We start from the raw sequence: 26,703 nt of genomic DNA on the forward strand, positions 1-26,703 counted from the left end.
ACGGACTCATCCTCCGATGGGAGCTACCTTGTGGTGGCGGCAACATCTGTGCCCCCCACTTCAACAGGTACAGCCGCCACCCCCCCTACCAGCACCGCCCTCCCAGCAGCCCCGCAGCCTTCGCCCGTGCCCCCTCACCCAGGAAGGTGGGCATCACATTCGCCCCAGGCACCTCAGCCCCTGCCCCTGTCACCTCTGCTGCCCTCAGTGAGGACCTCAGGTCCCTCACTGTAGGGCAGTCTACCATTTTGAATGCCATCCAGGGTGTAGAAAGGGAGTTGCAACACACAAATGCATTCCTGGAGGGCATTCATTCTGGTCAGGCTGCCCTTCATCGAACCGTTCAAACTCTGGCCTCAGCACTGATGGCAGCCATTGTCCCAGTGTCTAGCCTCCCCCCTCCAACTTTCTCCACCCAGACCCAATCCCCTGTACCTCTGCCTATCCCAAGCACACCATCAGACCAGCCTGCACACACCTCACCACACAAGGGTAGCTCAGGCAAACATAAGCACCACACATCCCACAGGCACTCACGCAAGAATCACACACATACAGACACACCAACATCCACTGCCTCCACTGTGTCCCCCTCCTCCCTCCCAGTCTCGTCTACACTCACACCTGCATGCACTACCACTACAGCCACTACGTCCCTCTCCAGCACACCCACCACCACACCCCGCTCACGTGCACTCACCACCCCTACTACCATTCACACGTCCCCTGTGTCCTCTCCCAGTGTGTCTGTGACGCCCCTTCCGAAGATACACAAACGCAGGCACACACCCACCCAACAGCCATCCACCTCACGACAGCCTCCAGCGCATGCACCTGCACCCAAATCCACAAAAGTTACACCTCCTACAACCACCACCTCTTCCTCCACTCCCAAACCCCCTCCAGCTACCCGTCCCAGTGTCTCCAAACAACTTTTCCTGTCCACCCTTAAACTATTTCCCACCACCCCCCGTCCAACTCATAGGTCCCGTACTAGCACCTCAGCCACAAAATCACCGGGACCAGTGGTGCCTGTTGTCACAGGTATGTGGAGTGCACCTGCCACCAGGCCAGCCAGTGTATCACGGAGCCAGAGCACAGCCAGTCCCCCCCCTGTGAAGCACCAGAAGTTGGCCAGTGCCCGGCGGTAGTGGGGGAAGACTCCAGCCACCCAAGCCGCTCACAGGGGTCCCGGGGGGAGTGTGGACCCAGCTGTGACTCCTCCCAAGGTGGGGAAGGGGCAGAAGAAACCCGCAAAGTCTGGGAGGACCAGCACGGCGGAGAAGACCACCATCATCCCCGCTGGTCAGGAGGCCCCCGCCAGCCCCATCGTCGCTGTCCAGGAGACCCCCGCCAGCCCCATCGTCTCTGTCCAGGAGGCCCCCGCCAGCCCCATCGTCGCTGTCCAGGAGGCCCCCGCCAGCCCCATTGTCGCTGTCCAGGAGGACCCCGCCAGCCACAGCCCAGCTGCCAAGGAGGGCACCACCAGCCACAGCCCAGCTGCCCAGGAGAGCCCCTCAAGCCACAGCCCAGCTGCCCAGGAGGGCCCCGCCAGCCACAGCCCACCTGCCCAGGAGGTCCCCGCCAGCCACAGCCCAGCTGCCCAGGAGGACCCCGCAAGCCACAGCCCAGCTGCCCAGGAGCGCCCCGCAAGCCACAGCCCAGCTGCCCAGGAGGGCCCCGCCAGCCACAGCCCAGCTGGGCAATGAAGGCCCCCCAAGTCAAGCCCCGCTGAACAGGGCAAGCACCACTGAACAGGGCAAGGACCGCCAAGTCAAGCACCGCTGAACAGGGCAAGCACCGCTGAACAGGGCAAGGACCGCCAAGTCAAGCACCGCTGAACAGGGCAAGCACCGCTGAACAGGGCAAGGACCGCCAACTCAAGCACCGCTGAACAGGACAAGCACCGCTGAACAGGGCAAGGACCGCCAACTCAAGCACCGCTAGCCCATGAGCGGCAGGGGCAGTGACGCAACAGGGACCGTCACGGGGTGAGTGATGCATTCTGGGCACCAGAACCAGTGGAGACATGCATCCACTCCGTCTGTCCTGCACAGGATGAAGCACTCTGGGCACCAGTCCCCCTCCAGAACCAGTGGAGACATGCATCCACTCCGTCTGTCCTGCACAGGATAAAACACTCTGGGCACCAGCCCCCCTCCAGAACCAGTGGAGACATGCATCCACTCCGTCTGTCCTGCACAGGATGAAGCACTCTGGCCACCAGTCCCCCTCCAGAACCAGTGGAGACATGCATCCACTCCGTCTGTCCTGCTCAGGATGAAGCACTCTGGGCACCAGTCCCCCTCCAGAACCAGTGGAGACATGCATCCACTCCATCTGTCCTGCACAGGATGAGGCACTCTGGGCACTAGTCCCCCTCCAGAACCAGTGGAGGCATGCATCCACTCCGTCTGTCCTGCACAGGATGAGGCACTCTGGGCACCAGTCCCCCTCCAGAACCAGTAGAGACTGTTATCTACTTGAGAGACTGTGGCTTTGCCCCAGGATGGTACAGTGGGCAACCCACCCACTGTAGAGACTTGAGAGACTGTGGCTTTGCACTCCCCAGGATGGTACAGTGGGCAACCCACCCACTGTAGAGACTTGAGAGACTGTGGCTTTGCACTCCCCTGGATTGAACAGTGGGCAAACCACCCACTGTAGAGACTTGTGAGACTGTGGCTTTGCACTCCCCAGGATGGTACAGTGGGCAAACCACCCACTGTAGAGACTTGAGAGACTGTGGCATTGCACTCCCCTGGATGGTACAGTGGGCAACCCACCCACTGTAGAGACTTGAGAGACTGTGGGGCATATTTATACTCCGTTTGCGCCGGAATTGCGTCGTTTTTTTTGACGCAATTCCAACGCAAAACTAACTCCATATTTATACTTTGGCGTTAGACGCGTCTAGCGCCAAAGTTCATGGAGTTAGCGTCATTTTTTAGCGTGGACACCTACTTTGCGTTAATTATATGCAAGGTAGGCGTTCCCGTCTAAAAAATCGACTCCGAGGCATGTGCGTCGGATTTATACTCCCGGGCAAAATTCACGCCCGGGAGTGGGCGGGTCAAAAAAAATGACATACGGCCGCTTTTGCGCCGTTTTTTAGCGCCTGCAAAAGGCAGGCGTTAAGGGACCTGTGGGCTCTGAAGGAGCCCAGAGGTGCCCTCCCATGCCCCCAGGGACACCCCCTGTCACCCTTGCCCACCCCAGGAGGACACCCAAGGCTGGAGGGACCCATCCCAGGGACATTAAGGTAAGTTCAGGTAAGTGTTTTTTTTTAAAAAAATTGGTGGCATAAGGGGGCCTGATTTGTGCCCCCCTACATGCCACTATGCCCAATGACCATGCCCAGGGGACAGAAGTCCCCTGGGCATGGCCATTGGGCAAGGGGGCATGACTCCTGTCTTTGCTAAGACAGGAGTCATTTCTATGGGGGTTGGGAGTGAAATAAAATGGCTCAAATCGGGTTGAGGTGAAAAAATTGCCTCAACCTGACTTGCCCCATTTCTTGACGCCCAAGCCCCATAACCCCCTACGCCGGCGCTGCCTGGTGTACGTCGTTTTTTTAACGCACACCAGACGGCGACGGCGGCTAACGCCGGCTAACGTCATTCAATAAATACGGCGCCCGCATGGCGCTTCAGAATGGCGTTAGCCGGCGCTAATTGTTTTGACGCAAAACTGCGTTAGCGCAGTTTTGCGTCAAAAAGTATAAATATGGGCCTGTGGCTTTGCACTCCCCAGGATGGTACAGTGGGCATACCACCCACTGTACAGACTTGAGAGACTGTGGCTTTGCACTCCCCAGGATGGTACAGTGGGCAAATCTCCCACTGTAGAGACTTGAGAGACTGTGGCTTTGCACTCCCCAGGATGATACAGTGGGCAAACCACCCACTTGTGAGACTTGAGAGACTGTGGCTTTGCACTCCCCAGGATGCAGCACTGGGCAACCCACCCACTGTAGAGACTTGAGAGACTGTGGCTTTGCACTCCCCAGGATACAGCAGTGGGCATGGAGCCCCCTCATGGATCTGGCGTTGTGCACTCATCTGGCTGAGGTGCCCCCCTTCCCTTCCCCCTGAGGTGCCTGTTGTGTTTCTATCCGATGCCCCTGCAGTGTTCTCTCCGTCATGTTCGGGTATCTTGTGTGGGCCTCTCCCATGCATTTTGGGCCCAGTGGTCCACGGACTATGAATGGTGCATTACCTGGACTACTCTTCGTGGTTTATATTTTGTTAATAGTGTATATATGTATATTTTTGCTTCCTCTATTTTGACATATTACAATGGTTACACTCATTTCCTTTTGTCTTTGCATTCTTCCGGGGGGGTTTGGGGGTGTTACTGTAGTGTTTGGATATGCATTGGTGTGTGTGTTGTAGTGGGTGGGGGTGTTGCGTGTGTGTGTCCCTGTTTTTTGCATCCCCCCTCCCCTATGTCATAGGTGCAGTACTCACCGTGGTCTTCGCCACCGGCGTTGGTGCTCCTGGTACAGGAGCAGGAAGACTAGCGCAGGAAGAATATGGAGTTCTGGCTTCATGGTGTCGTCGTTCCTCGTGGAGTGTGTAGAGGTGAGCGTTTTCCCTTCGAAATGCCTGTTTCCGCCGTGTTTTTATCCACGGTGAATCCGCCCCGGAAAAGGTGGCGGATTGGCCTGTCCTAATAGTGTTGGCGGTACATTGTCTCCTGCCTGTCTGTTGGCGGTGACCGCCGCGCTGTTTGTCTGTACCACCGTGGCGGTCGGAGTGTTAAATTGGCTGTCTTTGTTGGCGGTTTCCGCCACTGTCGTAATTGCAAAATGTTTACTGCTGGCCTGTTGGCGGTCTTACCGCCGCCTTAACACCGTCCGCCAGGGTTGTGATGACCACCAATATTGTTGGATAGGCCCAAATAGAGCCCATGTGTACTGTGACGCAGTTACGTGCCATGGCCTGCCCCACCCCTGAAATGCCATCCCCCTGCCTGTATGGAGGGACAGGTGGAAATGAGGTACTTCCGCTGACGTTGTGCGCCGTTGCGGGAGGCGGTTGAGAACTGCCGTGCAACTCCTCATTGGATACCATTGGGCCCTATGGGTTACAGTGACCAATGGTGATGTACGCCGGCAGTGACGGTACGCACCGCTGTGGATGTGACCTCCATCTGTTCACTCACTTGCTACCTTACCTTCAACAGGAGAGGACCTACACTGCAAGTGCTGCTGTGCCCTCTATCTGGAACCGACTATGGCTCGTGTCACTGGGGAAAGGGCCCCTGCCTTCAACGCTGAGTAGTTGGAGAGACAGGTGGATGGGGTTCTACCCCAGTACTGAATGCTGTATGGGCCTCCAGACCAGCAGGTGAGTACACTGTGAGCACAATGCATGGGGCATGAATGCATGGAGGGCTGTGTGCGAGGGCCTCGTGTAGGGGGGGTTGGTGGAAGGGCCCTGGGCAGCGTGCTGCATGTATGCTGGGCAATATCTGTGCGTAAGGGGATGTGAGGGCTATGGTGGGCCATGAGTGTAACAGGCAGGATGGTCTGACTGATACCTTTTCCTATGTGTATTTCTCTGCAGGTCAGAGCCTATCAAAAAAAGGGTATATGGCGTGCCATCGCCAAGGACGAGCGGACCCTGGGGGTCTACGGCAGGCAGAGCACCCACTGTCAGAAACTGTGGGAGTACCTGAGATGCTGGGCATGGAAGACGGCAGAGGCCCAGCTGGGGATGGCCTCCCAATGAGGAAGGGTTGCCCGTCGAACCCTGACCCCCCTAATGGCCTGCATGCTGGTGGTGGCCTATTGGGAGCTGTATAGGCGCTTGGGGGCATCACAGCAGCCAAAGGGGGTGAGTACAGTGCCCCAATATACTACTTGCCTGTGGTGGGTTGGCATCCGGGTGGAGGATGTGGGCCTGTGGGTGCCCCTAGGCCAGACCAGACATTGCAGGGTAGGTCCCATGCTGGGCAGGGTCTGATGTAAACCTCCTCCAACCAAGATAGTAGGCATCCACTACTGGGCAGGGGTCTGTGTTTCATAGGTATGCGTTCGGTATCCCTGTCCATAGGCTAGTGACTAGCATTGTGACTGTTAGTACATTGCCTAGTGCGTAGGGCTGTTTCCTGTGTGTGTGTGTCGTGTACGCCAACTGTGGTGTTGTTACAGCCATTGACCAAGGGTATCCTTTGCCTCTCCCTGTCCTTTGTGTTTTGTCACCCTGTCCTTATGTGCATTAGCATCATCTAGCGGAGGAGCAGAGGCACCAGCGAAGGGGAGAGCTGTATCTCACAGGCCCAGCAGGCCGAATCCACCGACTTTGTGGGCACCAGTGGTACGGAGGGCGAGAGGAGTACCACAGCAGAGACTGGAGGGGACAGTTCTGACAGTGATACATCCTCCGATAAAAGCTCTCTGGTGGTGGCAGATACCTCTGTGCCCACCCCAACTACAGGTACAGCCGCCACCCCGTACCAGAACTGCCCTCCCAGCAGCCCCTCAGTGTGTTTCCCGTGCCAGCTTACCCAGGAGGGTGGGCATCTCCTTCGCCCCAGGCACCTCAGGCCCTGCCCCTGTTAGCTCTGCTGCCCTGAGTGAGGAGAATAGTGACCTCTTGCGATCCATCTCTGTTAGGCAGTCTTCCATTGTGAATGCCATCCAGGGGCTGGCAGCCCATTTGCAACAAACACATGCATTCCTGGAGGGTATTCACTCTGGCATAGCGGCCCAACAGAGATCGATCCAGGTTCTGGCCTCCTCCCTGATGGCAGCCATTGTCCCTGTTTCTAGCCTCCCCCCTCCAACTTCCTCTACCCAATCCCATTCCCCTGAACCCCAACCTATCCCAAGCACACAGGCAGACCAGCATGCACACAAGACAACACACAGGAGTGGTTCAGGCAAACACAAGCACCACACATCATCCCACAGGCACTCAAACAAACATCATCCAGATGCAGACATACCAACATCCACTGCCTCCACTCTGTCCCCCTCCTCCTTCTCGTCCACCTCCGTCCCAGTTGCGTCCACCTCCCACCCAGTTCCGTCTACACTCACACCTGCATGCACTACATCCTCATCCACTCCTACCATCAGCATCACGCCTATCACTACACGCCCCTCACTGGCAGTCACCACCCCCATATCCATGCACACGTCCCCTATGTCCTCTCCCACTGTGTCTGTGTCCGCTCCTCCCAAAGTACACAAATGCAAGCACTCAGGCACCCAACAGCCATTCACCTCACAACAGCATCCAGCCCATGCACCTGCAACCGAACACAGCAGACAGACACCTCCTACAACCACTTCCTCTTCCACCACTCCCAAACCGTTACCCTCTTCCCGCCACAATGTCCCTAAGATGCTTTTCCTCTTCCCTATTGACCTCTTGCGTACTACTACCCCTCCCCGTCCTTCACATCAGGCCAGGGTGGTCAGAACCGAGGCGAGCACCTCAGCTACCCAGTCCATGGCCACAATAGTGTTGACAGCTGCTACAGGTGGGAGAGGATCACGGGCCCCAGACAGCAACACTGAAAGGGTGCCTGCACCAGGTGCTTCAAGGAAGGGCAAGGAGGCACCACCAGCTGCGACAGGGAAGGGCAAGTAGTCACCACCAGCAGCGTCTAGGAAGGGCAAGGAGGCACCAACAGCTGCAACAGGGAAGGGCAAGGAGCAATCCCCAGCTGCTGACAGGAAGGGCAAGGGGCCTGCACCAGCAGGCAGGAAGAAAAGGAGGCCTAGAGATGGGATTCATTTGGAACCCCCACCACAAACTATGGTGGTTCAGCCGTCCAAAGGCTGCAAGGGAAGGGCTGGAGCCTCCCCGCCACCAGCACCGCCGCCAGCACCGCCACCAGCACCACCGCCAGCATCGCCATCAGCACCACTGCCAGCAGCACCACTGCCAGCAGCAGCAGCGCCAGTGGGTAGCTGTCCGAGGATACAGGGGATGGGCTGGACCCTCCCCCCACCACTGCCAGCACCGCCACCAGCACCACTGCCAGCAGCAGCCCCAGTGGGCAGCCGTCCAAGGCTGAAGGGGATGGGCTGCAGCCTCCCGCACCCTGCCAGCCCCGACACCAGCCCCGCCACTGCCACTGCCACCACTGAGCAGCCGTCACCGCCGGCGGACAGTGTATAGTCCTGCCTCCATGAGCTGTTGTGCATCCAGGCCTCTGCAAATCCTGTGGGTCTGACACCCAGGTGAGAGACTGTGACCTTGCACTCCCCAAGATCTGCATCACAGGGCACAATGCCCCATCCAGAACCAGTGGAGAAGCCATCCACTCACCCCATCCTTCCCAGGATGAAGCACACTGGGCACAATGCCCCTCCAGAACCAGTGAAGAAGCCATCCACTCACCCCATCCTTCCCAGGATGAAGCACACTGGGCACAATGCCAGCTCCAGAACCAGTGGAGAAGCCATCCACTAGAGAGACTGTGGCCTTGCACTCCCCAGGACCAAGCAGTGGGCAAATGACCCACTTGAGAGACTGTGGCCTTGCACTCCCCAGGACCAAGCAGTGGGCAAACCACCCACTAGAGAGACTGTGGCCTTCCCCCCCAGGACCAAGCAGTGGGCAAACCACCCACTTGAGAGACTGTGGCCTTGCACTCCCCAGGACCAAGCAGTCAGCAAACCACCCACTTGAGAGACTGTGGCCTTGCACTCCCCAGGACAGCACACAGGGCATGTTGCCCCCTCCAGGACCAGTGGTGTTGTACCATCTTCCAGCTGAGGTGCCCCCCCATTCCACGTCCTCCTGAGGTTCCTGTGTATTTTCGACCTGATTCCCATGCAGTGTTCTCTCCATGTTGTTACAGAAGTGAGGTGGAGACTTGGCCTATGTGTTGTGGCCCTGTGGCCCACAGACATTGAGGACTGGGCAGTGTCCCTACATTTGTAAATATGTATATACGGTTGTATTTTGATGCACTTATTCATGTTATTTTATCGTATTACACTCACTTTCTTCAAATAATTTTGTCCTTGCATTATTCCTGAGGGGCACGGGGTGAATATGTAATGTTTGTGCAGCTGGTTGTGTGTATGGTGTTGGGGGTGGGGGGTTGTGTGTTGCATGTGTGTGTGTCAATCTCTTTTTCCTCCCCCCTCCCTTGTGTGCTAGGCAGCAGTACTCACCATGGTTGTCTTCACCGGCGTTGATGCTTATAATGCAGCAGAAGGTAGACGAGCATCGGCAATATATACAGCTCGGGCTCCATGGCGTCGTGGTTGTTCTCTGAGTATCCACAGGTATGTCCTTTGACTTCTGTGCAGTGTTTCTGCCATGCTTTTGATGTCGTGGGTACCGCCCTGGAAAAGGTGGCAGATAGGCCGGTCGTAATAGGTGGGCGGTACATTGTCTTCCACCTGGCTGTTGGTGGTTACCGCTGTGGTGCTTGTTGATTCCGCAGTGGCTGTCGGTGTGTTAAAGTGGCTGTCTGTCTGAGCGGTTTCTGACATGGTTATAATTCCATTTTGGTTACTGCCGGCCTGTTGGCGGTATTACTGCTGCTTTATCACCGACCACCAGGGTTGTAATGAGGGCCTTAGACACATGATCACGTCAGGCCTGTTTCTCAGAACATAAACATGTTTTATTATAAAAACATCACAATTGCCAAAGAAGGTTAAAGAGGTCATTCCAGCCAAGAGATCCATCCATGCTGTATGCCATTTCACTGCTACTCTGCTGACCTCAGCCCTGTCTCTGCAACCAACCAAGGAGACAGCCAACAGACCCCTGTTTTCTGGTAACAGGGATGGGTGTTCCTACCATGGACTAAGTATGGGCAGGTTTGGGCTATCCGGCTATACTCTTGCATAGAAACTAGGGGCCAGATGTAGCAAGGGTTTTACGCGTCGCAAACAGCGATTTTCGCTGTTTGCGACGCACAAAACCCACATCGCGATGCCCTATTCCCATTTTGCGAGTCGGTAACCTGGTTACCGACTCGCAAAACGGGACTTCGGGTCGCAAATAGGAAGGGGTGTTCCCCTTCCTATTTGCGAGTCGCAGCGTGATGCAGGATTGCTTTGTGACCGCCAACGGGGTCGCAAAGCAATCGCAGTTACCACCAGTGTCATACTAGTGGCAACCCATTCGCAAAATGGAAGGGGTCCCCATGGGACCCCTTCCCCTTTGTGAATGGCATTGAAAACATTTTTTCATTTTGGAATGCATCTCATTTTCCTTTAAGGAAAACGGGCTGCATTGCAAAAAAAAAAAAAATGCTTTATTTAAAAGCAGTCACAGACATGGTGGTCTGCTGTCTCCAGCAGGCCACCATCCCTGTGAGTGCTGCGAGTCGCAAGGGGGTCGCAAATTGCCACCCACCTCATTAATATTAATGGGGTGGGCCTTTGCGACCCCCTTGCGACTCGCAGATGGTGTCAGGGACACCATCCTGCATTGCGACTCGCAAATTGCGAGCCGCAATGCATAATTTTCCTAGATCTGGCCCTAGGTGTTTGGGTATGATTCATATGCACATGTTTATTCCAATATGCAAGGGTTGTTTATTTTGTTTTTTACTTGTGGTAACAATCCTGACTGCGCTCTGTCTCATCTCCCTAACAATTTCAGCCCTTATATTTTATTGTAGATTGCAGTCTTATCAATAAATGTATTGAAAAAAGTCCTGCGTCTCTTCTTTGTCTGCCTACGTGTGTGAGAGTTGTGCTAACGAAAGAAAGAGGTAAGCTCTGTTGACCACGACTTCTCTGAGGAGTCACAGAGTGTCATGCGTAAGGCTATCACAAATCACCTTTGCTTCTTAGGTTTGGGTGTGGTGCTGCCAGTTAGATGATAGGGTAGGCTGACAGCTACCAAATGATGTGTGATTCAATCAGCCACCCACAAGCGGTGGTGATGCTGCCTGATACATCAATCTCGTCCCCATGATGAGAGTGTTATGACATGGCACAACCGGCATTGGTAGGGCAAAAATTCTACAGGTCTCCTGGGTATCTCTTTTACACTAGCCAAAGGACCCCTAAGTACCATTATACGGAGACATGCATGGACTTAAGGAAAAATCATCCTCAGCTCAATAGGGAGCACCTATCTAGACTAAAGTTTGTTCAAGCTTAAATGAATTCCCTGTTGGTGTTCCCAACTCTGATCCCTATCCTTTGACATGACACAACTAGTAAATATCCCAGAAAACTGTAAACAACCCACCACACAGTTTCTCTTAGCTAATGGACTAACCAATGAGGATAGCGAACTACGTTCGTAGTAGAGATTCATGATGCACACAGAACAGAAATATTTTACTCATGTGTCACCTTCCCAGCAGTCAACGCAGACCCAAATAAATGTAATGAATACTTATCAGCGAATGTACCACAACAATACAGAACAAACCAATATTTAGAAATACCTTTAACTTATCAGAACACCATGATTAGTTTGATGTCGCCCTCCCACATGTACAACAACCTGTTATATTAGGTCTCTTAAGTAATGATGGACCGGCATGGCCAAAACTGGCCACATATACACCACATCTCGATGTACAAGCTTTGCAAGCAGCTGAAATACACACATTATAAATCAAGCTAGTAGCAATATAGAGATGCTTAATACAATTCGCAATGCAGACTTTAAACACTGCCCAGTGAGGGCTGCTCCAGCTATAAATCAATTGGCCATCACAGGGATCAATCAACAAACTGTCCATTTAATAATGGGAAAACCACCCACTGAGCTGGAGAAGATTCTGTTCTGGGTCGCGCAAAAAGCAAACCAGCTGGAAGCAGTTTTTCCCCACAGGGGACTCCAAGATAAACATAGAATTCTCACAATGTGCTTGCCTTTTGGAATGATTCCCTCAATAGAGGATTGTGCCACTTGGGGCACAGTCTTTGCTGCAATATATACCACCACACATGGTACACTGACACTTGTGAATTTCCCGGAAGTGTTAAAAAAGATTTAAAATGAACACGGGGCAGCCTCGGCCTTAGACTTGGGGATAAAACCGATGTCCAATTTTGACACAGTCTCCTCAATTATTTTAAGTAATATTAAAGGGAAAGCAGCACCACTGGCAATTTGTCAGTGGTTCTGAGCGTTTCCTCAATAGGACCAGGAAGGAGAGCTGCCAAAGATTTTTTTCGAAACGTATACCAGTATAGGTCGGAATAGTCTGGAGGCCAAGCCAACTAAACCACAACTACAAAGTACTTCCGGTAAGGAGATTACTAAGCAAGCACAAGAGAGCTCTAAAAAACACTGGGATAAACAAAAACAAAATAAAGAAAGAATAAGCCAAAGAGGAGAATCTCCGCAACCGGAGACCTCAGGGAAAAGATACAATCTTAGTAATAGGGAAACTTGAAAACTCCCAATACATATCAGTATATTGAAAATCCCCCATCTCGTTCCTTCCAGGGCACACCAAATAAACAGAGTGACAGAGGAGGGCAGTCATAACACCGAAGTGACTAGATGAAGCAGAAAAAGGAATGACGATGTTCTTCAGAAACATTTATGAACAAAGAAGAGAAACTGCCAATCCAAAAGTCCCAATTCAAAAACAATATTACAACAATATTAGTCAAAGATGGCACTCATATTGAGAACGTGGTCCAAGAACAGGAGGTGGGCAGTGACTCTGCTAGACAGTGCGTGCTACTGAGGTCACAATATGTTGCCAGAATCTTATGGATCTTCTAGATGTGACACCAACTAACAACTTCCTAGAAGTTGAAACAGCAGACAGGTGCATCTCCCTACCCAACAGGGTTTAGAAACTAAACATTCAGATTGAGGGAGACATAGAGCGCACAATTAAAGTTATCTTCTGGATAAGATTAACACTAAAGTTATGACATTCTATTGGCATACTCCTACAAGGGGAAAATGTCATTTTTGCCTTCTTTCTCAGTCCTAGTTCCAGACGTAGTAAAAGAAGCCTACGTTGCAGACTGGGCATTGGCACAGGCTCCAGCACTGTACCACAACCACGAAGTGTGGGATTATGATTCCCCCTCCAAGCTATCTCAACTAAACCAACTACACAGATCCAGCCTCAATATCCAATTGAACATGAGGCAAAAGCACCACTCAGACACATGATCACGTAAGGCCTGTTTCTCAGAACACAAACACGTTTTATCATAAAGACATCACATGGGCCAAAGAAGGTTAGAGAGGTCATTTCAGCCAGGACATCCATCCATGCGGTATGCCATTCACTGCCACTTTGCTGACCTCAGCCCTGTCTCTGCAACCAAGGAGACGGCAGGCAGACCCCTGTTTTCAGATAATGGGGGTAGGTACTCCTTCCATGGACTAAGTACGGACAGATTTGGGTTATCACCGCTTTGCTCTTGCTTAGAAGCTAGGTATTTAGGTAGAAGTCCTATGCATATGTGTATTCCAATATGCTGGGGTTGGTTAGTTTTCTTTTCACTTGTGGTAACAATCCTGTGATTGTGCTGTGTCTCATCTTCCTAATAATTGCAACCCATATATTTTATCATAGATTGAAGTCTTTTCAATAAATGCATTGAAAACTGTGCTGCATCTCTTCTTGGTCTGCCTATGTGTTTTCTGAGACCTGTGCTAATGAAAGAAAGAAAGGGGTAAGCTCTGCTGACCACAACTTCCATGAGGAGTCACAGAGTGTCAAGTGTCAAGTGTCAGGCTGCCACAAATCACCTTTGTTTCTCAGGTTTGGGGGAGGTGCTGCTAGTTAGCCAAAAGGGTTAGCCGATAGCTACCATATAGTGTCGGACTGACTCAGTCACCCAGAAGTGGTGGTGCTCCCGCCCGAATTCGGCAGTCTCATCCCCATGACGAGAGTCTTACAACACACTGAGTCAATAAGAGTAATAGGTCTAGTCTGAACTTATGGGTCCAGAATCATAAATTCTGCTGCTAAGCTGTCATAAATACCCTGAAAGTGTGTAACCCATGTCTCAGAGGTATATTACAGTCAACTGTACTATTGGTCTCCCCGTGAAAAAGCGTTGGTTGACAATCGTCCAAAATTTAGAGCTGCTGTTTAGCAATTTATCCAATCTAACCAAACTCTCTTTTTAATTTCTTTTTTACACGCTGCCAGGGCTTGATTATAAGCTTTCCTCTTCATAACTATCTTAGGGGTTGCTTCAAAGCCTTTAGTAGGTTTTGGTGTGCCTTCAAGCACTGATTAACAAACCACCTTTCACCACCTATCTTCATTTTGCTCACTGGTCTCATAAGCATGTTTGCAACCTTTCTTCAAATCCTATGAAAAGCATTCAACAGCTTTCCATCGTTGGTGGTGCCCTCTAAACATACATTGATATCAGAGCCACAGGTGCAATATAGATAATTTAGGAGGGCAACATGGGGAGCCTTTCTCTATTTTAATCTACGGGCCTGGTCATGGGGCACAATATCACTGTTCCTGGGGCCAGCTATGTGGTTAACTACTACCCCCACACCCTATTCCAAACACAAAAAGGGAGGGTTATGGTAGCTAAACTGGTTCCATTTATCAACTACATAGTGGACAAACTGGACCAGGTAGGCCGACAAAAAACATAATCAACTTTGCCAATAAAGGTCAGAATAGCCATTTTCTACCTTTCATGGCCAACAAGATGCAAATTAAAATCAGCAATAAAAGGCCCCCTTGAGAGCTATGCTCAAAATGGGTATTATTGTGGCTTATTGCACAAAGATCATCTGCATTGTAACACTCCAAATGACACAGATGAATGTTAAAACCACCAAGAATAATAACTGAATAATGAGATGTCTGCTTCCCAGCATATAACTCAGGAAAAGATTTAAAACTCATCAAATGATCAACGGGATTAAACTGCATAAATGCATTATAAAAGTTTACAGTAAGTAAACTTTGCATTCTTAAAATCTCACTGGACTACCAGAAAATTACAAGATCCTGTTTCTACCTGCAGTGAGATACAAGTAATATCAAGTAAAAGCAGAGTAGGTAAGCCCCCTTAGCCCTACCAGAAATTTAAGGTACGAAGGGCACAAAATAATAAGTGAACTCATCTAAATAGAAGGAATTATTTACATCCCAAGTTTCTTGAAGGGCCACTATGTGCTGATCTACTAGTTTATTATGCCACCTCTCATCCTCTTACTATGGAACCCTGCATTGTTTCAATTGAATGCTTTCAGCTGGGGCTTTGAGCTAATAGCAGTCTCTCCTGGGGAAGAAACCATCTTGGGCAGCATGGAATCAGTTTGCTGCATGGGACTCAGTGATACAGGGCTCAGTCAGTCATTGAATTCTAATAGACTCAGCGGGTGAAATCTATTGGTCATCTGAATATAGGCTGCCTGTACCCCTCTACATTGTTCTGGGGGTCTCCTAACTGGGATTCTGACATCCCCAGAGCAATGTGGTGTCACAGGGGTGTAAAAATAACCCAGCAGTAGCCTTCTAATTCTTGGGGAGAAACAACTGTTGGCACTGGGCCTGTGTTGTAGCAGCCCTTCCTCAATACAAGGTTGGTCAAAATTCAGAACAACACAATCTCCCTATTCAGATTTCTCCCTCCTTCCCACTCATCCCACCTGTCTAGCCATGATGATGTGCAAAGACACATGTAGCCATCCCCCAGTAAATTATTACATCAGAGCTTAGATTTGCAAATAAGCTCAAATGTAGTTTCAGCAATACCCAATCTCAGGAGAGGCACACCTACCAAAACCTCTACTAGTGGAGTGGATTATGGGGTGAGCTGTAGCCTGTTTCTATTGCCCAATCATTCCTTCTTATCGGGAGAGGGTGGCTCAGGGGTCTCTCCCTGCACCTGTGGTCATAAGCTGACTCAGCCATCTAAGGAGGCAAAGTCTGGGGAAGTGGAGCTTCTACACTAACCCCCCTAATGGTTGGGCAGATGAATTGAAATCTCCCTAGCCATGACCCCACTACCTTGGAGATCTTCCAGAGAGCCAGAAGGTGTGAGGGCAGCAGGCCTATCATATGGGGTATTCGAGTCTGGCTTTCTACACTCAACAGACTCCATAGTCAGTCTTTGAGGACCACTTCTGACTGAATTCCCTGAAATCAAGATATTTAGTTTGGCGATAGAGGCTTCTAAGATGCCCAGCTTCCCCTGATGCCCTAAAACTTCACAACATTATCAAATAAGGCCTTAAACACAGGTTCCAATAAAGTTTTGAGGTGGTCTTCCAATGAGGATGCAAATGTAGCATAAAACAATCTGCATAACATAAGTGGGCCCCCAGGGCAGAAATAGGGTCCGTCACCTTCTTGGGGGCCAGGGAAGTCACTGCCATTTTGGGTCTAGGTAAGATTTGTTTCTTCTTTCTTTGTTGGCAGGAAAAACCCACACAGAAGAAAGGGAATCCATAATGACATTGGCCTCCTCTAGGCTGGTTCTGCTTGAAGTGGCATCACAACCTGTCTGATCCCCTTTCTCAGTGGGCTGGTAGGATTCAAGCGAGGATAGCCCTTTAACCGAATAGTCCTTTATTTCTCACCCTACTGGGCAAACTGAGACATTGTCTGTACTTTGATACAACTTCTCCCCCACAATTTGAATCTCCTTCGTCAAGGCCCGTACTGCTGATGTAAGATAAGAAATTATCGATGTACCCTTCCGTGGGGCCTTAACTTTACCTGAGTCGGTATTACTAGTGAATTTACTCTTATCCATTGGTGCTTCCAAATGGCAAATGAAAGAAGGATGGCCCAGCCACCTCTCTGCCAGTCAGATGAGCCTGTGTCTATCCTACGCGTGCCCAAGTCTGCGGGTCAAGCGCCCCAAAGAAATACGCATGAATGGTGTGTTGGAATGCGGGTCTGCAGCCTCAGGACAGCACAAAGTTCTGACCCTTGAAGTTCTCAGACCAAGGTGAAGGTGATTAAAAATCCTGTGCTGCAGGTCAAGCACCTCATAGAAATACAATTGTGCTGCATGTTAAATCGCAGGCAAGCGGCCTCAGGAATGCACAGTTTTCTGGCCTCTGAAGTCCCCAGCCAACTTGCAGGTGAATAACAATCACTTGCTACGGGTCAAGCGCCTCAAAGAAACTCGCCTGCATGGTGAGCTGGAATGCAGCCAGGCGGCCTCAAGATCGCAAAGAGTTCTGGTTTCTGAAGTCCTGGGCTAAAGTGCAAGTGATTAAAAATATTTATTTGTCTAACTAACCATAAAAGCACATAAAAAACGCCACAAGAGGGCTACTGACAGGGAAGTTAGTTAACAATTGCATAAAGTGATTTTCAACTTTCTCTAAACAACTTACATCTTTGTAACCCCAGAGCTCCATACCGTAGTCACCCCAAGTGCTTGCAGATTATGGTGGTCATTATAAACATGGCGGTAACAACCGCTGTGTTCATGCTGGCGGTCAAAACACTGACTGCCAGCGACCCCGGAACCCCGCCGGCCAAATAATGAACTTTTCTGTGGACCGGTGGGCGGAAACATTGTTTCCGCCCGCCGGCTCACAGAAAGGCCCGGCCGGGACATTTGCGGCGGCTCCACATGGAGCCGCCGTCAATGCCTCTGTGCGGCAGGTGCAGCTGCACCCATTGCGCAGATCACTGCCCGAAAATCGGGCAGTGACCTGCGCGACGGGACACTGCACCGGGGCCACTGCACCCCCTCTGCCAGACTTTCCCAGGCTGATGGAAAACAAAACATTATCCGAAGGGTAGCACAGCTACCCTGTCGGATAGTGTTTCCACTCACCGCCAGGCTGCCTGACGGCAGAAGCCTGGCGTGAGTGAGGGCTGCCGATGGTGGCCCTCGACGTGTTCAGAATGTGGCGGTTGTCCCGCCATGTTAGTAATGAGGGCCTATATATCTGAAGTGCTGGAGAAATTGTGTGAATTATGGAACCCCTCTGAGACCTCGCTATTCCCCCAGAGTACTGTTCTAGTTTTAACCTACGCTTCAGGATACAGGGTGTACAGTCATAATACTCAGTAAGCATGACCCCTAAATAGTCAAATACATGATCACCCTCTAAAGGTGCTCCATTTAGTGTTGGATTGGCTCTGGTAGATGCACCGGGATTGAAAACCATGTACTTGGTTTTCCTGATGTTAATCTCTAGACCCCTCTATTGCAGAAAAGCCCAAACAGGTCCAAGAGATTTTGCAGACCCATTGGTGTTTTGGAGATCAAAAGAGTATTATCTGCATCTGTATCTGACATCAGCTAGTCTTGGGGCATTGTTCTTGCAGACCTCTAGGTACGATACCAAATCACTGATGAATAATATAAATAAAGTCAGAGCAAGAACACACTCCTGCCGTACACCCATCTTAACTGGGATAGAATCAGTCAGTATGCCCTGGGACCCACAGCAAACCTGTGCAAAGTTATTGGTGTGTAATCTAATTAGAACATCCAAAAGATATCTCAGAACCCCCAGGTCTGCCAACGCTTTCAACAGAGATTCCCTAGGGACTAGATCAAAAGTGGACCGAAGATGCACAAATGTCACATAAAGACAAATGCCACCCCAGACTGACATATTACCAGTAAAGTAATTTGAGATGAAACACCTGGTCTATGGTGGTTATGCCATTCGTGAAGCCATAATATAGTCATTTCAGAGGTACTACCATAAGGAATAGATATCCTTACCACTAGTTCTGGATGTCTTCAATTAATTACACATGCATTCCTAATCTAACACAAGTTTATGCTGAATTCATGGAATGTTCAGAAACATCCTTTCAAGAATCAATAGTGAATTTTATCTAATCAAGATGTGGAGTTGGGTCCATCAAAGATTCGGTCTACCTCAGATTGGTTGGTACCAAATAAAGAAGCTCCAAATATTTTTGACTGAACCGACATTTATAAGAATTTCCAGGCCAGGTTACTTTTTCCATATTCAATCAAATACATTTGCGTTGTGGAGATGGGTACTATATAAATGGTATTCTACAGAAGAAAAATCCTTTTTTCTATCAGCAACAGTTGCAATGGCTCACTAACTGTGGCATTCAAATTATGAGCTTCACTATATTTGCACTGGATGCTTTCAACATTGGTACAGGGGCAGTATTTTAAGAAGACACTACTTTCTCGTTGAATAAATTTATTTTAAATCAAGAAGATGAGTAGTACAAATAGCCAACCCCTGACAGATTCACGCTCCCATTCCAAGTTGAATCTCATCACTGTAGTAACCATGGAACACCATGACATCATGGCTAACCATAGGTAACTACAGAATGTAACACACACCCCTTCCTATACAAACAAAAATACATAGGTATGGAAATACAACATAGAAAATGTGAACAATTCAACTATGAGTATATAAGAATAAACTACTTAAATTGTCTAAAATGCACTGATGAAGTTAGGTCTCATAATCATCAAATTTGACTGTTTTTTTCATCGCTCTCTTGCCCACACTACTCATAGGTGTCTGGGGATTCTCTCGCCAACCTTCCTTTTCACCCAGCTTCTTATACAAACACTTGGTTATTTTTCTTGTATTTAATTTTTTCCAATCTTTCAACCAAACATTGTTTCCCTTGACCTTTTCAACTCTTTGGTGATCCGACCACCTAGACACTTTGCCTTCACACCAAGTTCTTACCCAATCACCAACTTGAATTTCGGGTACACATCTCTTTAGCCTTCCATTGTGCCTGGCCACATATTCTCAGCTACTCTCCTTCAAAGTTTGTCATAATCTACCCGCAACTTGTTCATACTCTCCATCCAGGAGGTGTTACCTTGGTGAATGCTTCTCTACCCCTCAGTAAACTAAATGGTGTATCATCAGTAGTAGTGTGAGGTGTGTTGTGGTAACTCCATATCATGTTTTTAATCTCATTCCTACAGTCTATTTCCGATTCCATGGTCAATTGCACACATTCTTTCAACACCCTATTAAAGCACTCCACAAGACCATTTTCATGTGGATTATATACAGCTGTCTAGTGATGGCTAATACCATGATTCAAGAGAAATTTCTGAAACTCCTCAGCTGCAAATTGTGGTCCATTGCCTGACACCAACCATTCAGGATAACCCGCTCTTCTAAACACTTCATCACTGATTGCTATGGTATCTGTAGATTTTATTTCCTTGGTAAATGCCACTTCCGGCCACTTGGAATAATAATCAACAAGTACTACAGCGTACTTTCTTTCAAGCCCCTTTTGCATGAAATGGACCACAAATGTAAATTCCCAGCCGTTCCCATGCTCTAGATGGAAACTCCATAGCTTTGATGGTGGTTTCAACTGTGACATGAGATTTGTCCCTGTGAGTGCACACACAATTCTTTCAATCTCTCTGTCCATTACTGGCCACCAGAAATCCATCCTTGTCCTCCTCTTCATAGCAGACATACCACCGTGCCCTTCATGCATAAGTTCCATGAGTCTTGGACACAATTTGCTAGGAACTACGAACCTATCCCTCCTTCTGACAATACCATTCACCACAGATAATTCCGACCATATTTTAGCATAATCACACAACTCTGGCCATTTCTCTTTGTTGACCTTAAGATGTGATATGTTCAATAATACTAATTGTAAAACTCTGTCCCTAGACACAGCCTGTTGCCACTCTAATTGTAAAATAGCACCTTTTGACACATCCTCAACCCTAGCTACTAACCATTCCTCATCATTACTTGGTTCCCACTCACTCTGTATGGGTAATCGTGACAAACAATCTGCATTTACATTCTTTGACCCAGGAACATACTTGACTTTGAAATTATACTCCTGCAATCGAAACAACCATTTAGCAATTCTGGGAGTTGCACTTGCTGCACCTTTGGTGGAAAATATATCCACCAAGGGTTTATGAGCCGACTGTAGTTCAAATGGTGTACCCCAAACATATGTTCTAAAGCAGTTGTTCCCAACCTTTTGACATCTGTGGACCCCCACAATACTGGAACCCGAGGTCCCCGACTGAATCATTGTTGGAATCCGGAGACCCCTCACTGAGTCATTGCTGAAAGCTGGGGTTCTAATCTGACAGAATTATTTAATTTTCTAAACAGTCACGGACCCCCTGAGGAGGCTTCGCGGACCCACAGGGGTACCCAGGCCACAGGTTGGGAACCACTGTTCTAAAGTGTTGTACTCCCACCAACAAGCTAAAGCTTCTTTCTCAATGGTGGAGTACATTTCTTCTGCTCCTCTTAGGGTACAAGATGCAAAAGCAACCACTCTCTCCTGAATTCCACACTGCTGCATCAACACTTCCCCTGAACCACACATGATAGCATCTGTAACAACAATTGTCTTATCTTGAGGATTGAAAGGTTTCAAGACAACAGCCTCACTAATGGCTTTCTTTTTTTCTGTCCTCAAAAGCAATTTCATATTCATTGGTCCAGTTAGAGCGCACTCCCTGCTTCATCAACACACGCAAAACATTCACTCTGTCAGCAAAACGTCCCACAAATTTTGAATAGTACTCGGCCAAACCTCAAAAAGATCGAAACTGTTCTACATTTTTTTGGGCGGAGGTGCTTTCTCAATAGCTTCCACCAATCTTAGTTTAGAACGAATACCTTCACAAGAAAAATGATGCCCCAGGTACTCTCTTTCCTGAACACACAATTTACACTTTTCTCTGCTGAGAGTTCAGCCTTTTACAATCTTTGTAACACAGCATACAACACCTCATTGTGTTTTGTTTTGTCAGGTCCCCATACCAAAACATCATCTTGAAAGTACATTACCCCATTTATGCCCGATAAAATGTTCTGCATCACCCGCTGGAATACAGCTGACGCAGACGCTAAACCAAATGGCATGCGTACATACTGGAAATCACCCTCTGGGGTGATAAATGATGTGAGATGTGAGATGTTTTGACTCCACATGTAGTTTCACTTGATGGTAAGCACTAGAAAGATCTAGCGAGGAAAATATTTAGCATCTCTTATGTCCATCAACATCTCATTTATGCATGGCAGAGGATGTCGATCTACCCATATGCATTCATTTATATCTCTTAGGTCAACACACATCCTAAGTTTGCCATTAGCTTTGGTTGCCAAAACAACTGGACTTAACCACTTGGATGATTCTATAGGTTCAATTACTCCTGCCTTACATAATCGATCAAGTTTCTCCTTCAATTGACCCCTCAAGGCTAAAAGTACATTTCTCATTTTGTGTACTTTAGGAAAACTATTCTTCTTCAACACAGTTTTGTGTACAAATGTTTCTAAACACCCCAAACAATTAGAAAAGAGATTGGGAAATTTGTAACTCCACAACTCTTCTTCTGAAACTTCCCAGTTTGCTGTCAATAGTACCTGATCAGGATGATTTGGATCTAAAATTATGCCTAAACTTCTCTGCTCCTTCCATCCCAACAGTGCCCTCCCATGTTCCACCACATATACCTTGGCTTCAACAACTCGTCCTTTATATTCTAGACTGGCTTTGAATGCCCCGATCAAAGGTATTTTAACTCCAGAATAGCCTTCTGGTTGAACATCAGCTGTAACAAGATCAGCATCTAACGTACCTTCCCACATATCACGGTTGATGATGGTAAAAGGAGAACATGAATCAGCCCACATGTGCATCCCTTAGTCATTCACATTCAACCAACACTCAGGGGGGGGCGATACTCCCCTTTGACATTTCCAATAAAGTTCCCTTTATCATTTACCACCAACATTTCCACTTCACTATTCTCTGAAGAACTTTCGTTCAAGCCAGAATTCAAATTACATGCCGCATCTTGTACAATATTCACATTCATGTTATCATTTTGCATTCTTTGCTTACACATCCTGGAAAAATGAAAAATTTTCTTGCACCTAAAACACCTGGCTTTGATAGCAGGACAGGAATCAGATTCTGCCAAATGCCTAGTACCTCCACACCAATAGCATTGACGTTTGGCAGACTGTTCTTTATGTGATGATTGGGTGCTAATTTTGCCTCAAAGTGAATCAGGTGGGTTCTTCTTTCTCTGTACTAGATGAATGTTGTCGGATTTGACATCATCCTTTGCTCCACATTTAACTCCTTCACATACCTGGAAGTATTCTCCATGTGCCTTGCTATCATTATAGTTTTATCAAGCAATGGATTCTTCAACCCAAGACATTTTTCTTGTATCTTGACGCAATTTGTTCTATTAATAAATTGATCCCTCACTATTTCATCTTGCAAATCTTTACATTTACAAGTGTTTGCCAACATTCTTAAAACCAATATATACTGTTTCACACTTTCACCAGACTGTTGTGCCCTTGAAAGAAATTTGTGACGTTCAACCACTATACTGGTTTTCCTTCTGAAGTTGTCCTCAAAGGCTTTCATTTCTTTACCATATTCATCCTCCATTGCCTCCTCATGCTCTGAGGATTCGTCATCATCATTGTTTTTGTTGTCAACATGACTAGGTAAAGTTCTCAAAACTTTTCTGCCTTCCACACCCAAATGATGTCTTAAAATTGCAAACTTTCATTTGGAATGAAATATTTCTTCTCCTACAGCCTCTAAATATGTTTCAAACGCTTTTTTCCAATCTTCCCATGGCATTATTGGATGGCCTGGATTCTGTAAAAACTTTGGAGGAGGTGTAATTGATTGAATATCCATGCTGTATTATATTCTTTAAAATATGTTTATGAATTTTTATTTTATTTTTATTTCAATAAGCAACACAATAAAAGTACTGTAGTCTAGTTGTTGATTTCCTGAAATTGAACAGTCCCTTTTTGATCTCTATTAACCTCCAAGAGTTGGTCCTTGCTGATACAACACTGGGAGGGGCTTCCTGCTAGCAACTACTCGCTGCCGTCACTACAGCTCCATTTCTCTTTAATGCTGAACAGCAAAATGGTGAGTTGTATTTGTCTTTGATGCACGATAAACATGATAAATATGAAGTCTGAAATACAAGTCTGAACACACGCTGTTCTCAGCATGCGATACGCACATTGTGCCCGGCTATTAGCCGTGGAGAACATGCACTGCTGCTCGCGACACACTGCTTTCTGCATGCGCTGTTGCAGCGACGCATAAGTTAACAGCGAGCAAGTAACAGTTATTCAGCTTTACCGTACTTGCCCGTACATTGATGTTAACACATCACCCCAACTTCCCTCGACGTCCACTAGCTGCAAATCCATACCAATTTGCAAGAGCAATGCACATACCAATGGAAATATCCTTTTGTTGACTCCCAAAAAGTCACAACGTGTATCCACCTGTTCCTTGCTCACAGTCCCTCAGGGGTTGAACACCGCAGGTCCATCCCTCGTCGTCACTTTTAAGAAGACACTGCTTTCTCGTTGAATACATTTATTGTAAATCCAGAAGATGAGTAGTACAAATAGCCAACCCCTGGCAGATTCACGCTCCCACTCCAAGTTGAACCTCATCACCGTAGTAACCATGGAATACCATGACAACATGGCTAACCATAGGTAACTACAGACACTGTACTTTCTCAAACTCCGTCATCGTCAGAAGTGTTACATAAAATTCCTTATTATTATTTTTTGTTAAACTTTTATTAACTTTATTGAAGTTTCAACATTTTAATACAGACACGGTATAACAGGTCAGGGTGGCTGATTACAGGTATTATGGCAGTTACAGTAGTGCTATACAAGAGCCTTGGGTGCCAGACAAGCCAAAGACTATGTAGATGAAGAGTATATTCAACTGATTACTGCATTTATGACAGATAAAATACCAGCAAACACTCTATAATCTCTCAGTAGCATTACTTACTATATATCAATGAAGAATCAAATAACAGCGTGGAATATGACTGCAACCTTTATCAGTGGCCATCATCTCTTATTGGCTTCATTCTCCATATCTAGCCCTTCCCCATCTGTGATATTAGACTATGGTGATTCCACCCCGGCTGTGTCTGTCCATTGACTATCGGCTTCAGCACTATGTTTACTGTGTAAGTATGTCCCCATATATTGCGTGGTCTGCTTCAACTAGGAAGTAGTTCTCTGTATACATCAGAATGCGTGCTACAACACACCATGTAGCTATGCCAGTCTTAATCTGTGGTAGAGGGCAACAAGCCCAGCGGATAGCAATCCTGCATCTCGCTAGCAGGAGACCTAAAGCTACTAACTTCCTATCCACTCTCTGTACGTCTCTATCATATCATAACAGGGCCAGCAGCAGATTCCTAGCTAGGGTACTCACTGATGGCCTCCAATTATAGAAAATCCTCCTTCCAGAAACTCCATCCCCCAAGCTAGGTGTGCAATCCAGCTTCATTCGCCTTGCTGTACAGGCACAGCACACAGCATGCTCCTCCATAGTCCATACCTAGCAAGTTGGACCGGTGTGTAGTATACTCTGTTGATGTATTTGAAGTGAATCAATCTGTGCCTGCCATTTAGGGTGATTGATTGTGTAATCAAACAACAGCATTGCTACTGACTGTCCGTTATGGTGATTTGAAGTTCCCTTTACCAGTCCAATCTGGGTTTAGACAAGCTATGCCTGCAGCACTCTTGCGCACAAGCGTAAGGTCCAGTTACTAAATGGGTAGGTGTAGGAGATTATAATAAGAAGGATAGTGCTGGCAGCAGGGGAGGTTCCAGAAGGTCATCGTCCAGAGGTTTACGCATAGCTTTTCTGGTTCTAAAATAATGGAACTGTGTCAAAAGAGTAGGTGTGACTGTATGTGTTGTGACCTGATTCCAGTCACGCATCAACCGCTCCTTTAAAAGGTCACCCATGCTGTGTATTTCTAGGGTGTTAAACATCTGAGCCACACCCTCCTCCTGTCCCAGTGGAAACCATAAACACCAGGTTAAATGAGCATGTGGAAAATATAAGACTTCTCCTGCTTGTTGATCCAATAAATTATGCCATGAGCAAATTGTGCTGTTTAAGGTGTCAAAGACTCTTATCGGTGGGCCGGTTTGCGGAAATGGACTTGTGGTGGGTGAGTGGGGTCTCCAGTACGGTCTTCAGGTGCAGGTTGGAAAGTCACAAGTGCCATGTACACAATGAAGGGAAAAACTACTCTGTGCTGCATGACAGTAAGCCTCGAGTTCCGGTGTGTTCAGCCCTCCCATATCATAGGGAAGTGTGAGGGTGTCCCAACTCACGTGTGGTTACTTCCTAGCCCAGGCTAGCTGAATCATTAAGGTACACAGCGTATCCAAGACTGACCGTGGTAGTAAGCGTGGTATATTCATGAACAAAAACAATAAGTGGGGGTAGAGGAGCACGATCATTCTCATAAGGGGACACGACCGGCTAGCTAGAGTGTCAATTTGATCTAGCGTTCAACCAACTCAGTTAATTTTTGCTCCGCTTTCCCATCGTTTTTCCGTAGTACTGTGTCTGGGTCGATAAGTACCTGCATCCACAAATAGCGAATAGCTCCGGTAGTCCATAAGCGGAAAAACAGTGGACTTGTCCCAGTTCATATGAAGCCCTTAATGTCTTCTGAGAAGAGTCACCTCTTGTAACACTGTTGATAGATTATGGTCTGGGTCTCGAATATACAGCAATGTGTCATCTGCATATGTGGAGATTATTAACCTGAATCTGGGGTAAAGGAGTCCCTGATGCGAGTGGTACTCTTGCAATACACAAGCCATCGGCTCTGCCACCAGTGTGTATAGCAAGGGGGGAAGGGGGCAACCTTGACAGGTGCCCCTGCCAACAGTAATAAGCTCAGAGATTTTGCCATTAATCCCTACCCATGCTGTGGACCGCCTATAAAGCATGGTTAAC

This window comes from Pleurodeles waltl, chromosome 7 (assembly GCF_031143425.1).
Source record: "Pleurodeles waltl isolate 20211129_DDA chromosome 7, aPleWal1.hap1.20221129, whole genome shotgun sequence".
In the NCBI taxonomy this organism is placed as follows: domain Eukaryota; kingdom Metazoa; phylum Chordata; class Amphibia; order Caudata; family Salamandridae; genus Pleurodeles; species Pleurodeles waltl.